The sequence below is a fragment of the Bradysia coprophila genome, unplaced genomic scaffold (genome assembly GCF_014529535.1).
Source record: "Bradysia coprophila strain Holo2 unplaced genomic scaffold, BU_Bcop_v1 contig_111, whole genome shotgun sequence".
Taxonomy (NCBI): Eukaryota; Metazoa; Arthropoda; class Insecta; order Diptera; family Sciaridae; genus Bradysia; species Bradysia coprophila.
The window spans coordinates 414400-429673 of record NW_023503388.1 but is presented as its reverse complement, the minus strand read 5'-3'; the positions used below and the strand labels follow the sequence as shown (position 1 = coordinate 429673).

At 37.0% G+C, this 15274-nt stretch overlaps 1 long non-coding RNA gene across 1 annotated transcript; it reads right to left on the bottom strand.

The window, feature by feature from the left end:
- Positions 1-3510: 3510 nt before the first annotated feature.
- On the bottom strand, positions 3511-14654 carry LOC119073048. The gene is made up of 3 exons (XR_005086982.1): positions 14500-14654; positions 10515-10519; positions 3511-3521 (listed from the first exon to the last, which is right to left on the bottom strand). It is a non-coding gene; the product is annotated as an uncharacterized LOC119073048 (long non-coding RNA).
- Between the last annotated feature and the right edge of the window lie 620 nt (positions 14655-15274).

The following is a 15274-nucleotide window of genomic DNA, read 5'->3' as shown; positions in this document are numbered from 1 at the left end:
TTCGATTTCGAATTTGTCATTATTTCAATCGATTGACTTACTGATCAACCGCTCCACATCTGCGGAATGTGGTTTAATAGAGGAAGCTCTGGCTAAAGCGCGAGGCAACAAGACGAATCGGTGCGACGTAATTGTCAATAATTTTTTGAGGTTTTGGTACACGCTTTTAAACTCGAATTCTTTCAATCAGTTTGCGGCTTGATAGTACTCGAAAACAAACAAAGTGAAATCGTACTCCGGAATTATACAGTGATGACATATCGTCAGCGATTCCAATGTTGTGTCCGATCTTATATGTAACAATGGTCTCAACTTATTACAGATGTCTTCGTCGCTGTTCATTCTCTGATTTAAAAATGTGATCAAAGACTGGACTATTTGAATTCGATTGTCTTCCGCGAAAGTACAATTGTCGCCATCAACATTTGTAAAAAGCTCCTCATCAAACAAAATTGGTTCGTCGAGATCGCCAGACTCGAGTTCATTGAGGTAGAGCATTTCCCAGCCGTCCTCAAGCGGAGTATTTTGTATTTCAGTAAACCGATCCAGTGTAGTGGTGAACTTCTCAGAAATCTCGACGATCGACACTGTGTCGGATTCGCAGATTTTTTGGAATGATTTCAAAATAGTCAGAAGATCCACTAAGAAACAAAGCAAATGTAGTCGGTCTTGAAGAAGCCAGCAATTTAACATTGAGTAAATTTTTCGAAATCTGAAATACGCAATTGATGCACGCCAATTTCGTAATATCACATAAAATAAGCTGTGTGTGAACTCGCTCCATCTTATTTCAAAGTATTTCGGATATTTAAGGGGTCTCTTTAATTTCTTTCTGGTTGCTATGGTTCTTAAATCATGTGTTCGCTGACCGGATCTGCGGAAATATTTGGAGAGTTTCCGACCGTCACGAATTACACTTCGTATCAACTCATTTGCAGCTGCGGATTTCCACGCTAAGTTTATTCTATGTGCACAACACCATACGATTATCAAAGGCACATTAGCATGATTTGATTTTAACCGTTCAGCTTTGATCGTCTGCCAAAGGCCTTGAATTCTACCGGAATTCAGACTTTCTCCATCAGTCACCAACGAAGTTATTAATGGAAACAGTTCTTCCCACGGCAGAACATTACTTACAATCGACGTTGTGGTCTTAAAATAGTCGGCAGCGTTACCACTATCAGGGACTCCAAACCCCAAAAAATAGGTTTTCAGCTCAGCATTGGCTGTAACGACGTGAACCATAACATATATGTTGTGATTTGGAGTTTTGTCTGTACTGCCGTCGACTCTTAATGATACGGCATATGCGTCCCGTAACACAGATCGGAAGTGTTCTACATCGCTTGCTACAATAGAATTCAATAGTTCTTCGTGGTGTGATGGTGTCAAATACAGTAAATTGACGTTGTCGACGTTCGTATGCCCTGTCGACTTGTAGTTTTGAGAAATTTGTGATGCAATTTCTCGTGAAGGCCACGAAAATGCGCTCAATGATGTTCTCTTTGCATCATTGAAAACTGTAATTATTTGTGATCCTATCAAATTGAAGAGTCCATTTTGGTCAACGGTGGTCTGAGTTCCTTCAGTGTTGTTTGCAGATGAATCAGAACTGCAAGCAGTCTCTGAGGATTGACCGGCATTGTCACAATGGACATAAATTGATTCATTTGGAATGGCCTTTTTGTCTCGATATAAGGAAGTGCAGATTTGGGCCACTTTTTCCAACAATCTCTTTTCTCCACTCATAATCATATACTTTTCCTTAGCAGCAGAAAAAATGCCGAGATAACTTTCAATTGTATCGGGCGTGATGATCATGTCTTTATTGAGTACATTTCTGACGAAGTACTCAATTTCTTCGACGCTTTTTTCGTCAAAACCACTCAAGCTTACTGCTTGATCATATGAACACAAAATTAGAACAGGGATTTTAAACTTTGAATATTTTTCAAATAAATCAAAAAATTCAGCACCGGAACATTGCAATAAATTGGAAACTTCCATTTTACGTGAAGAAAAAGACAGGGAAGAAAGATAGGACCACCGTGACAGCACCCAGATGGCACTTATCAAATCTTCAAGACCATCTGTTGCAAAGTCATGGTGCGGTTGAAGTAGAAGATGAAGATGCTACTTCGAATAATGACAACGGCAGTGACAATGAACCTATTCGAGACGACAATCACATTGGCACGGAAAATGAATCGATTCGTGATGACTATTGAGTCCTCCTTTCAACAAATCGAAGGTTCTACATTTCTTTAAAAAAAACTTTTCTCATGTTCGTCTTCACATATGATTCATGTTACTCCTTAGATTTGGAGATTGCGGTACCTTCGACGTCAGGACGTCAGCAACGCTCGACACGACAAAAACGCACTGCAAACCGTGATGCGAACATCAGTCTAATCAAGCGACAACGTTAGAAATAATGATTGTTGCGTTGATTCTTGTGAAATCTTTCTTAATTATTTCTTATTTTTCTTCTTGTTATTTTATCGTAAATACCGTTGAACCGAATATTCATTTAAAATTAAAAAAAACTTCGAAAATAATGGTATTCTGACATTATTGACACCGCGTAAAACCTAAATGAAATTTATCGAAATTTCGTGAAATTCGTGAAATTTCGTGAAATTCGTGAAATTTTGCGAATTTAATGAAATTCGTGAAATAAATTTTGAAAATAGGCACTGGCTCTAACTCGATAACGGCTTGAGATAGGAGCGCCATTTCTTCTACAAAGTTGTTGTAGATGACTCAGCAAGACTTTCATTAAAAAAGAAAATCAAAATGACGACTTTTTAAACCGGAAGTCGTCACTAACTTGATAACATCTAGAGATAGCAGCGCCGTTTCTTCTACAAAGTTGTTATAGATGACTCAGCAAGACTTTCAATTTAAAAAAAAACAAAATGGCGGCCATTTAAACCGGAAGTCGTCACTAACTTGATAACGGCTAGAGATAGCAGCGCCGTTTCTTCCACAAAGTTGTTATAGATGACTCAGCAAGACTTTCAATTTAAAAAAAAATCAAAATGGCGACCATTTAAACCGGAAGTCGTCACTAACTTGATAACGGCTAGAGATAGCAGCGCCGTTTCTTCTACAAAGTTGTTATAGATGACTCAGCAAGACTTTCAATTTAAAAAAATCAAGCGCTTTATATTTTTTTAAATCAAGATGACGGCCACTTTAACCGGAAGTGGTCTCGAATTTTAGTACGGCTTGAGATAGGAACGTAGTTCCTTCTACAAAGTTGTTGTAGAAAACCGGGACTGGAAGTGGTGTCGAGAACGGATTGAGATGGGAGAATAGTTTCTGAGAGTCTGATTTACTGGTTTCTACCCATATAACACTACAACCAAGATTGTTGAAATTGCCTGAAATTTATTGTGAACGACTATAATGAAATTCTCATATATTTCTAGTGATTTCTATCATACTTGTAAATTATAAATAGTGTAAAGGAATTATTTCTCAATCATTAATTAATTCAAATAATTCTTGAAGATCTCATACTACTTAATTTTGAGATAACGCCTTTAAATAGATTATCATTATAGTAGCAAGTTAGGCGATTAAAGATGATGCAACAAGAATTTTGTATACCATTGTCGATTGCATTATATTTTCAATATTCGTTAAATAACCGCCAAATGCTTGCGGGAGTATTTCTACTCAAGAAAGTCTTTTGATTTATGAGAAATTCAAAATACATTGACTATATGGAAAATGTATGATTGAACTAGTACAAGAGAAAGACCTCTTAGAGAGAAAAACAATTAAGAAATTCCGAAGATGAAAATCTTGGTTTTTTATGAATAAGCGCATATGGGAAAACAATAAAATTTAATGGGTTTTTTACGACTTGCTATACCTTCAATGTTAAATTCACTATAAGTAAAGGTTTAACGCTAGCTAAGGGGGATTCAGTTTAATTCAGTTTAATTTGTCTTAAGTTGTCTCACCCGACCCGCGACTATTAGAATTATTCATACTAAAAGTGACATTGTGTTTTTGTGTGTAATTGAATTAATTTCTAATAAAGTGTTTGAAAATAAAGAAGTGATTTTTAATATTTCTTCAATAGTTTCTAAAGTCGGCTGAGCAAATCAAATTTAATAAAAATATTTCTCTTCGTCCGTTAATATGTTCGTACTTCTATATCATCACATGTGTGTGTGACGGGTAACAAACGATAAATTCAGATCGTACTAACAATGAAAAAGACACCAGCTGATACAAAGCCAGCTGTTGCTACTTCGGCACACTGAAATTATTTAGTCACTGTAATACACACACTTATCTCAGAGGATATACTAAACTGATCATTTTCTGAGTACTATTTAAAAATCAGATAATTTACGATGTTGTTAATTGATTGTAGAACTTCTAGATCCAAATTAGTTTAATGTTGGCACAAATTGTATATTTGAAGAAGTTTTATTAATTTTGTGTGAATATTCAATTTACACATAATGTTCGTTACAGTTTCCGGTTTTTCGAAGGAGTCATTCCAACTTCGACACAGTTTTTTTTACTAGAACCTTTATTTATTAGAATTTCTTTATTAGAAATTAGAACAAGATTTAAAATTTAAGGACCGTCATATATCCTAGTCCAGATCAGTTAACCACTCGATTGACCTATCATCCAACCGGTTTAGTCCCTCAATTCCACCAATAAACTTTCTGTTAGGACAATCGTTCACAATGTGCGACATCGTTTGATCCAATAATGCTCGCAGAGAATTAATAATCTTTCATAAACAAAATAAATCGGCTAATAAATAACCGATATGTACATTCATCATTCTATGGACGTTATGGTTTTATTTTGAGCACAGGTCAACATCGAAGTTAATTCTAAACGATAAACAAGGATTGGATTGGATGGTTCGACAAAACGCACATTTTTATAACATCATCTAACCAACAAACTTTTAATTTATTTGAATAGTTCTAGTACTTCAGTCGGTATGCAATTAATGTTTCTGCTACTTAAGCCATACTTTTGACTGAAGCTGGTCATTTAAGTACGTTCATTCAGATGAAACGTACATTTCGTATTCGAGAGTGGAATTGTCTATTGTGATGGTAAAGCTTATTTTATAAATCAGCTAGTTATCATTGTTTCTTTAGTTAGTTATGCAATATGTAAAGTAGATTACCATGGTTTGAGGTATCGCGACACTTTTTAAAAAGATGAATGAAGCCTTGAAGATGCCGTAAGTCACGATTCACCAATATCACGTCTCGTTTCACATAAAACAAATCTCGAATCGATAAAAACGTTAATTTAAATAAAGGAAACTGTTTAATCTTCGTAATAAAGCTGACCATTATTGCTTCGTGAAGCCAAACGGTTCCATTCCATGAAAATAAAGTTTGAAAGTTAAGACCTTTCGAAATACCATAAATCACGGAAGGTAAACTAATTTAAGCAAATCTCGGTCAGCCTTATAATCGTTGCACACATAGCAAATGATTTCTCATTTCATAGCGAGATAACTTTCTATGTATTAGTTCCAAATGTTGGTTTCAGCGATGATGCTTGACCTTGAAAAGTACATGCCCCACTTATTCATTTGCTATTGTCACCCTTCCACTCATCTCTCGACAATTGTCATAAATTGCACGCATTCGGCATTATTCACATTTCTTGCTGTGAGTGTAGTGTAAATACTTAAAATGTACGATTTGTCTTATCAAAATTTAATAACAAAATTCTTTTACGGAAACAATTTAACAAAAAAATGTGAAAGAATTGAATCTTGTAAGGAATATGTATCGACAAAAACGGCCAACAGTACGTTTATTAAATTTAAAGGAAAGATTCTAACAGAGGTTACTTTTATGAAAAAATGGCGCGAATCGGAATGCAATGTTAAAAGTTTCGAAAATGCAAATGCTCAGTGGCTACAAAGAAAATTGGAGGTAACATATGAAATTCGATATCTGTTTTATGTTACTCTGTGTTGTGCCGTCCCGTCATGTTAACTCAATTCGTGTTGTGCCGTCATGTCACCGTAATAAGTTCTGTTTCGTCATGTATATATTTTCTGCCACATTCCTGCTTCACCTCTCATTCCTCTAGCTATTCGAAGTCAATGAGAATGTTCGCCGACAAGGAAGACCAATTAAGGACTCATTTTCGAACTTATCTGAAAGATCAAAATTCCGACGAGTAGCTGAATTCAAGGATCACGATATTGAAGAACTGTTGCTAGCAGCAGCACAAGCAGCAAAAAGATCGAATGAAAAAAATTTGGCACATGTCTTGCGGCTCTTGTGCAACGGCCGCAACGAAGCTGCAACTGAAATACGAGCTTTGAAGGAATCGAGACATGTCACATCAAAACTACAAGAAATTAGCCCGATTCGTGGTTTGACTCATCTGTTGGACAATCGTTTCAGCAAAGCGCAGTACGTAAATACACGACTGTTGTCGAAAGAATTCGGAGCAAACATTTTTCTGGCATACAACAAAGTGCGAGAAGCGAAAACGGAATGCCGCCCTCCTTCGAAATACTTAAACGTCAACGATGTATGTGCTGAATTACCGTTGCAACAGCTCTTGGATCATACTGCACAACGTCTGTTGTCGCTACAGCACCAGATCATTTCGCATTTGTCCAGCAAAGAGAATTTGAGCTACTTTGAAGTGATATTAATGGTAAAATGGGGTTTCGATGGATCGTCGAATCAATCACGATATAATCAAAAATTTGGTGATTCCGAATCAGACGGATGTGACTCAAATCTGTTTGCTACTTCGTTGGTACCACTTCAGTTATCCCTTGGTGGCAATAACGGTACAATTATTTGGAAAAATATCACTCCCGGGTCCCCGAAGTGGTGCCGCCCATTGCGTTTGAGATTTGCCAAAGAAACTCCAGAATTGACCTTAGCTGAAAAAAAGTCTGTTGAAGAGGAGATACAACTATTGCAAGCATTCAAAACCTCTGTTGCTGGAGTACAAGTGTCGGTTGCTTACAAAATGTATCTAACAATGATCGACGGCAAAGTTCTGACCGTAATTTATACAAAATCGAATCAACGATGTTGCGTATGTAGTGCAACACCAAAAGAATTCAATGATTTGAGTTACATTTCCGTGCGGTTCAAACCGAATCCCGATGCACTGAAGTTTGGAATAAGTGTGCTCCATTTATGGTTCCGGTCATTTGAATGGCTATTGCACGTGTCATATCGAAAAACAGTAGGTGTTTGGCAAATGCGTGGAGCGAAATTACAAAATGAATTAAAGAAACGGAAACGAGATTTGCAACACAATTTTTTTGCTGAAATGGGATTACGCGTCGATTTTCCATCAAGTAATGGTTCGGGCAATACAAACAACGGACCACTTGCTCGTGCTGCATTTGCAAAGCCTAAGATTTTGTCAAAGATTTAGGGTATTGATGAGGTTCTGATAACCAGAGTCGCGACAATTTTGTCCACTCTATCTTGTCAATTGCCAATCGATGAAAATAAGTTTTCGGACTACTGTCTTCAAACAGCGCATCGTTATATTGCGATATATGATTGGTTTCCCATGCCTCCATCAATTCATAAATTATTGATTCACTCAAAGGATATAATGCTGGCAAGTGAACTTCCTCTCGGTGTGCTAGCAGAAGATGCGGTAGAAGCTTGCAATAAGCTTTACCGTCATAACAGACAATTCCACTCTCGAAAACAGAGCCGACGCTTTAATTTGATGGACGTTTTTAATCGGGCAATAGATTCGTCCGATCCGATTGTGGCAAGCTTTAACCTGCAGAAACGATTAAGTAGCAGACGTCGTAAATCCATTCCTACTGATGTTTTAGCGCTGCTGAAAGTTCCTACGGTCGATCTTCAGGACTCTGATGGAAGTGATGATGAAGAAGAGAAGGAATTTTTGTTGGAAGAATTGGAGAGTTTAAACGATTTGTGTTCGCCTGAAGACACATATTACTCTGAATGCTGTTAAAGTTTTTGTTACATTGAATGTGATGAAAAACTTGACTTTGTCATGCTTATTTTTAATTTTTAAATTTTTTCCTCAATTTTTAAACTTTTTTATATTTTAAACTTTTCTAAATTTTAAACTTTTCTAAATTTTAAACTTTTCTAAATTTTAAACTTTTCTAAATTTTAAACTTTTCTAAATTTTAAACTTTTCTAAATTTCAAATTTTCGTATCTTCTAAAGTCCTTTTTTTATTAAAATCCCAATGAACATACAAAATCTGAAAATTACACGAAGAAAAATTCTTGAAAATAAATTGAAACTTAGAAAAATTCGAATCTCGAAAGATGTTTTACGTTTATTTTAATAAAATAATGTAAATTTATGAACACGTTGTATTCAGTTTTGAGACATTGTATTTTTGATTTGTCAAAGAGGCTACCTCCACATTTAGAACATTATTTTTCTAAGGTAAAATACTTCCGGTTAAGTAGCTTTATGTTTTTAGAAGATTGATCAGAACGATTTTGGTTAACTTTGTTAAAGAAACTAATCTTCCATCTCAAGCTCTTCTCAAACGCCTATTTGGTAAAAGAAAATTCGCTCCTATCTCAAGACATTATCAAGTTAGAGACCACTTCCGGTTTCAGATTTTTTCTAAAAGAAAGTCTTACATAGTCCTACATTACAACTTTTTAGAATAAACTACGTTCATATCTGTAGCCGTACTCAAGTTCGAGACCACTTCCGGTCTAAGTGGCAGCCATCTTTATTTTTTCTTAAATAGAAAGTACTGCAGAGTTATCCATAACAACGTAGAAGAAACGGCGCTGCTATCTCTAGCCGTTATCAAGTTAGTTACGACTTCCGGTTTAAATGACCGCCATTTTGTTTTTTTTTTTTAAATTGAAAGTCTTGCTGAGTCATCTACAACAACTTTGTAGAAGAAATGGCGCTGCTATCTCTAGCCGTTATCAAGTTAGAGACCACTTCCAGTTTAAATGGCAGCCATCTTGATTTTTTTTTTATCACATATTTTGCCTTACTTCACTTTTATATAATCAAAAAACCGTTTCTCATTATCATTATTACTTTTCTAGCTACAGTTTTGGCAGAAAAATCGAAATTGTGGCCCACTGTGAGGCGGTTTGAATCGACTGGAAGATAAAAAAAAATTGCATCGAAATCAATAAAGTAATTTATAAATCGCCTTATAAAGAAAAACAGACTATATTGCTGAGAGGAAAGCAATCTTGGTTATTTTAGACCTATGTAGCTCCTAAAAAGTCCCGACGAAGTTCATTTGTACCATAGTATTCTACATTCCCTCTTTACACTGAATACACCAGTATCAATGAGCTTTTCTTGTTTTTTAACCAATTTCTTTGATAGTTTGCATAAAAATAATAAAGAATCATTGTTCCCAGCCACCGTTTTAAGTCGACATTATACCGCCGCCGAGGATTTTCCGGTGTGAAACACTTTTTCCAGGTTTTCAAGGGACAAGACACGTACAAGTATGGCTCCTGGGAACAGTATCGCTAGGGAATGAACGTTGAACTCAAAGTGTCACTAACACATCCCTTAGAACCCCATCCAGTTATTGATATAAAACATCATTTAGTCAAAGCAAACTAGATTTTGTATGGCAATTCTTGCATAATTATGGAATGGGACCTTGTATGACTTACCTGAGCCGAAAATCCCAAAACGTTTACATTTTGGGACTATCAGCTGAGATGCACCCAGCTAAGAATACCAAACCCATCAATCTTGGCATCAATCTGTAATTTTACCAGGTTGACCGCTAGTTTGCTTTGACTAACTAGCAACTTCGGTGAATCTAAACTTATAGAAGAATTGCGCAAATGACATAGATGTAAAGTTGTAAGTAAATGATCAGCAACAACATTGGGGCGAACCATTCGATTGAATTACCTGTTAGTTTAGTTGACATAGTCTGAGTTTATTACCCTTCATTACCCGTACACATTAGTATTCGACAACCATTCAGACTTTAATGCAATCGCATTGCTTACGATTTCTGGTGTGTCACATCCACTAGTTTTGACGTACTCTATACTGTGGCAATAACATAAGAAAAACAGTTGGTGGCACACGAGAGAAACTGACCAATGCTCCACGATTGATGTCGGACAATAGAATTTCATTTGTCAAATGAAACGACAGACGTTGAGGAAGGGGAGTGCCCTTATAAGAAAAGTATAAAAAAATATGTTTGACGCAGCACAACAAAGTGTTTCATTGTTGGGCATGAGGTAATAAAGGATTGTAGGCTTAACTAACTCAGGAAGATGACTAAAGTCACAGGTAATTAAATTAATGACACTTTATAGATAATCCGATTACAGGCCGAGCGCTGGTGGTTGTGGTTCTAAGTGATGTCTTAGTTCATTCCTTACCGATACTGTTCGCAAGAGCCATACTTGTACGTGTCTTGTTCCTTGAAAACCTGGAAAAAGTTTTGTTGCTTAAAAAAGTGTTTCACACCGGAAAATCCTCGGCAGTGGTATAATGTCAACTTAAAACGGTGGCTGGGAACTATGATTCTTTATTATTTTTACGTAAACTATCAAAGAAATTGATTAATAAACAAGCGCATTGATACTGGTGTATTCAGTGTAAAGAGGGAAATGTAGAATACTATGGTCCAAATGAACTTCGTCGGGACTTTTTAGGAGCTGCATAGGTCTAAAATTACCAAGATTGCTTTCCTCACCTTTTTTATCTTCCAGTCGATTCAAACCGCCTAGATCTGATTTTTTTGCGCGTGCTCGGCTCACGGCTCTGCTGACTCAATATGTGAAAGTATAGAGCTTATTCCTAAACTAATTTTAAATAAACGTGTAAGTTTCCAACCCGGTTTTCTTCATAAGCGAGTTGGGGGAGGGAAGTGCTGTTCAAGTAAACAAGTTTTAGAAAAATCCCCAAAACTGTTTCTGAGAACCAGCAACAGCGTCAGCCAGGGCTTGTGAAACAGTGAGGACTGAAGATTTACATTGGAATTGGTAGAGGGACAAATTCTAAGATTTACAGTGTAAAAATTATTGCTCTCGATAATTTCTTCATGGAGCAACTAGGTCCCACCTGTTGGGTGGGTCAGATCCCTTGACTGTCTGAACCTGAGCTTCTTAATAGATTTTTTATTGGTAATGATTTATTGGTTGATTAAGAAGAACTATACTAGAACGGTCTCAATTTCTAATTAATAATTTATAATTTAATTCTGTTTAGTTTTACTGAAAATCTTCGTGATGTTACAAAACGATTTTAATTTTTGATTCACAACTTTATTTTCTGTTTCTGGTCTTATGCTCATATTAGACCGTTATTGTATATATGTCTATATGAATGTCTTCAATAAAAATTGAACTCGTGTGACTTCACACTCGTTAATTTTTTGTGGTTTAATCGCTTTTGTTAACAAGATAAAATAAAATAACAAGAAACAATTATTGAAAATTCGTTTAGCAACAGCAGCTACTTCGTTAGACCAATATAATGTATCGTGAAACCTAACCTCAGGAATTCTATGCTTTATCAAACTTTTTAGCCCCGTACGAAGTACTGGGGGCTTATAAGATTAATATGCCGTTTGTAACACGTCGAATTGGAAGCAGACAGTAAGGGCAAAGCATTTGGTTATGTTCATAGATAACGAATCCGCAATAAAAACAAGGCATCAGAACAGTCGGAGCGTTTGCTGCGACTTAGCCCCGTACGACCCGTAATCCTATTTCGTCCGTAACCATAATACGTCCGTAGCCGTAATACGCCCGGAACCCTAATACGTCTACAACCCTCTAATGCGTCTGTTACCAAAATGCAAGTCAAGTTGGGCATGGTCAAATTTACTGAAAGTGTTCATTTTTAAAATTGCGCATAGCGCAATTACGAAAGCCCGTACGAAGTACCTCTCAAATAAAACCAACAATTTACGACATTATTTTAGAAACCCAAAATTGTTTGCCAACTTTCTATTGGGTATTCAATTATCTCTCAAATGAATCAAAAACTAGCAAAATCGGATGAGATTTACTCGATTTATGTGCAAAAAACACTTAGGGCCGAGTGGCGGCCTTAGTCCAAGGGCCCAAATTTGAAACTTTTTTGCCACGTTATTTTCGGTATTCAATTACCTTCCACAAAAAACTAAATCTAGCAAAATCGGATGAGATTTACTCGATTTATGTGCAAAAAACTCTTAGGGCCGAGTAGCGGCCTTAGTCCAAGGGCCCAAATTTGAAACTTTTTTCGACACGTTCTTTTCGGTATTCAGTTACCTTCCATAAAAAACTAAATCTAGCAAAATCGGATGAGATTTACTCGATTTATGTGCAAAAAACACTTAGGGCCGAGTAGCGGCCTTAGTCCAAGGGCCCAAATTTGAAACTTTTTTCGACACGTTCTTTTCGGTATTCAGTTACCTTCCATAAAAAACTAAATCTAGCAAAATCGGATGAGATTTACTCGATTTATGTGCAAAAAACACTTAGGGCCGAGTAGCGGCCTTAGTCCAAGGGCCCAAATTTGAAACTTTTTTCGACACGTTCTTTTCGGTATTCAGTTACCTTCCATAAAAAACTAAATCTAGCAAAATCGGATGAGATTTACTCGATTTATGTGCAAAAAACACTTAGGGCCGAGTAGCGGCCTTAGTCCAAGGGCCCAAATTTGAAACTTTTTTCGACACGTTCTTTTCGGTATTCAGTTACCTTCCATAAAAAACTAAATCTAGCAAAATCGGATGAGATTTACTCGATTTATGTGCAAAAAACACTTAGGGCCGAGTAACGACCTTTGAGCCCTCCCAACAAGCTCGCGTTGCATCTTACCCAAAAACAATGTTCAGCAACTTTGTTCTACTCGTCAATACCTTTCATTTGATATATCACAAGTAGCTATTGCGTGCGTATTTCGGTAGATATCGTCAAAAGACTGAAAAACACCTATAGGGCCCTAGCTCTGGAAGGGCCGACCCTACCATGCCCATTTTCGAACTTGACCTTACTTTTGTCGATACGAATCGGGGAAAAAAAGAATTTTGAAAAAAGGTTGTGATTTGCTCAAGCTAGAGGGGTCACGGACGGACGGACGGACGGACGGACGGACGGACGGACGGACGGACGGACGGACGGACATTTTTTTTATTGCGGATTCGTCATCTATGAACACAACCAAATGCTTTGCCCTTACTGTCTGCTTCCAATTCGACGTGTTACAAACGGCATATTAATCTTATAAGCCCCCAGTACTTCGTACGGGGCTAAAAATGTCCGTCCGTCCGTCCGTCCGTCCGTGACCCCTCTAGCTTGAGCAAATCTCAACCTTTTTTCAAAATTCTTTTTTTCCCCGATTGGTATCGACAAAAGTAAGGTCAAGTTCGAAAATGGGCATGTTAGGGTCGGCCCTTCCAGAGCTAGGGTCCTATAGGTGTTTTTCAGTCTTTCGACGATATCTACCGAAATACGCACTCAATTGCTGCTTGTGATATATTAAATGAAAGGTATTGACGAGTAGAACAAAGTTGCTGAATATTGTTGTTGGGTAAGATACAACGCGGGCTTGTTGGGAGGGCTCAAAGGTCGTTACTCGGCCCTAAGTGTTTTTTGCACATAAATCGAGTAAATCTCATCCGATTTCGCTAGATTTAGTTTTTTATGGAAGGTAATTGAATACCGAAAAGAACGTATCGAAAAAAGTTTCAAATTTGGGCCCTTGGACTAAGGCCGCTACTCGGCCCTAAGTGTTCTTTGCACATAAATCGAGTAAATCTCATCCGATTTTGCTAGTTTTAGTTTTTTATGGAAGGTAATTGAATACCGAAAAGAACGTGGCAAAAAAAGTTTCAGATTTGGGCCCTTGCACTAAGGCCGCTACTCGGCCCTAAGTCCTTTTTCACATAAATCGAGTAAATCTCAACCGATTTTGCTAGTTTTTGTTTCATTCGAGAGGTAATTGAATACCCAATGGAAAGTTGGCAAAAAATTTTGGGTTTCTAAAATAATGTCGTAAATTGTTGGTTTTATTTGAAAGGTACTTCGTACGGGCTTTCGTAATTGCGCTATGCGCAATTTTAAAAATGAACAGTTTCAGTAAATTATACAATGCCTAACTTGACTTGCATTTTGGTAACAGACGCATTAGAGGGTTGTAGACGTATTAGGGTTCCGGGCTTATTAGGGCTACGGACGTATTATGGTTGCGGACGAAATAGGATTACGGGTTGTACGGGGCTAAGTTCCATGGCTCTTTGTGTCAGGGACTAAAGTAAGGAACAAGTGTGTAGGCAATTGGCGACACTGCCCCTTAAAGTGGCGACACTGCCGTCGACATTTGCGACCACAGAATTTTCACGGTATTTGTGGCGAAACCGTTTTTCTAAATGAGGAGCTTATTTACAGCATTTGAACTCCTCCTCTGCAATTAATGCTTCGACTGAACTCAACAAATTGAACCAATAAACTACCAACAAAACATGCGTCACGAATGACAATTGTTGATGAAACCACACCATTTTCAAGAAAATTTTAGGATAAAATAAAATAACTTTAAAGACGAAAACCGAATCATTCGTTAAATTTTTTGAGTTCAGACGCAGAATGCGACACCATTAGCGGTCATGAGTTCCAAAGTTTGAATTACCACGCCAAAATTCTAACTTCAAGTTTGCAGATCTATCTTGATATTTTCCGGTCAGTTCTTTCCGCTGCGCTGAAAGAAACGTCTTCACCAGAACCCGAAGAATTAAAACTGCTTCTGGTTAGAAGATTGCCTGTAGCCAAACCAAGAAATTTAAAAATTTCACCTGCGTCGCATTTTTCCTTTAAATGTTTTTATATACCTAAATTACACCTAAATAAGTATTTGCTCGAATCAGAGATTCACTTATACTTTAAGAGTTGTGCAGTTCACTGTTTTTGTATCATCAAAAGTTAGTATTTAAAAAAAATTCATACCTAGTACCCGAAAAGTGCGATTTATGAAAATCTGTGTATTTTGGATAAATTCTGGTGGGTCAGTCTATGTTTCACTAACATTTTGGATAAATTCTGGTGAGTCAGTCTACGTTTATGATATAATCTGTCTATTTTGGATAAATTCTGGTGGGTCAGTCTATGACTCACTAAAAATAGACAGATTTATGAAAATTTGGCCAGTTCAGAGCAAAAACATGGGCCCCTGACAAGATCTGGCTACACCGAAAAAAATCCTTATTTTAGTCCCTGCTTTGTGTCACTCTCAATTTTTCTTCGGATGCTTTCGTTAAAGTTAACGTTTCCGCTCCA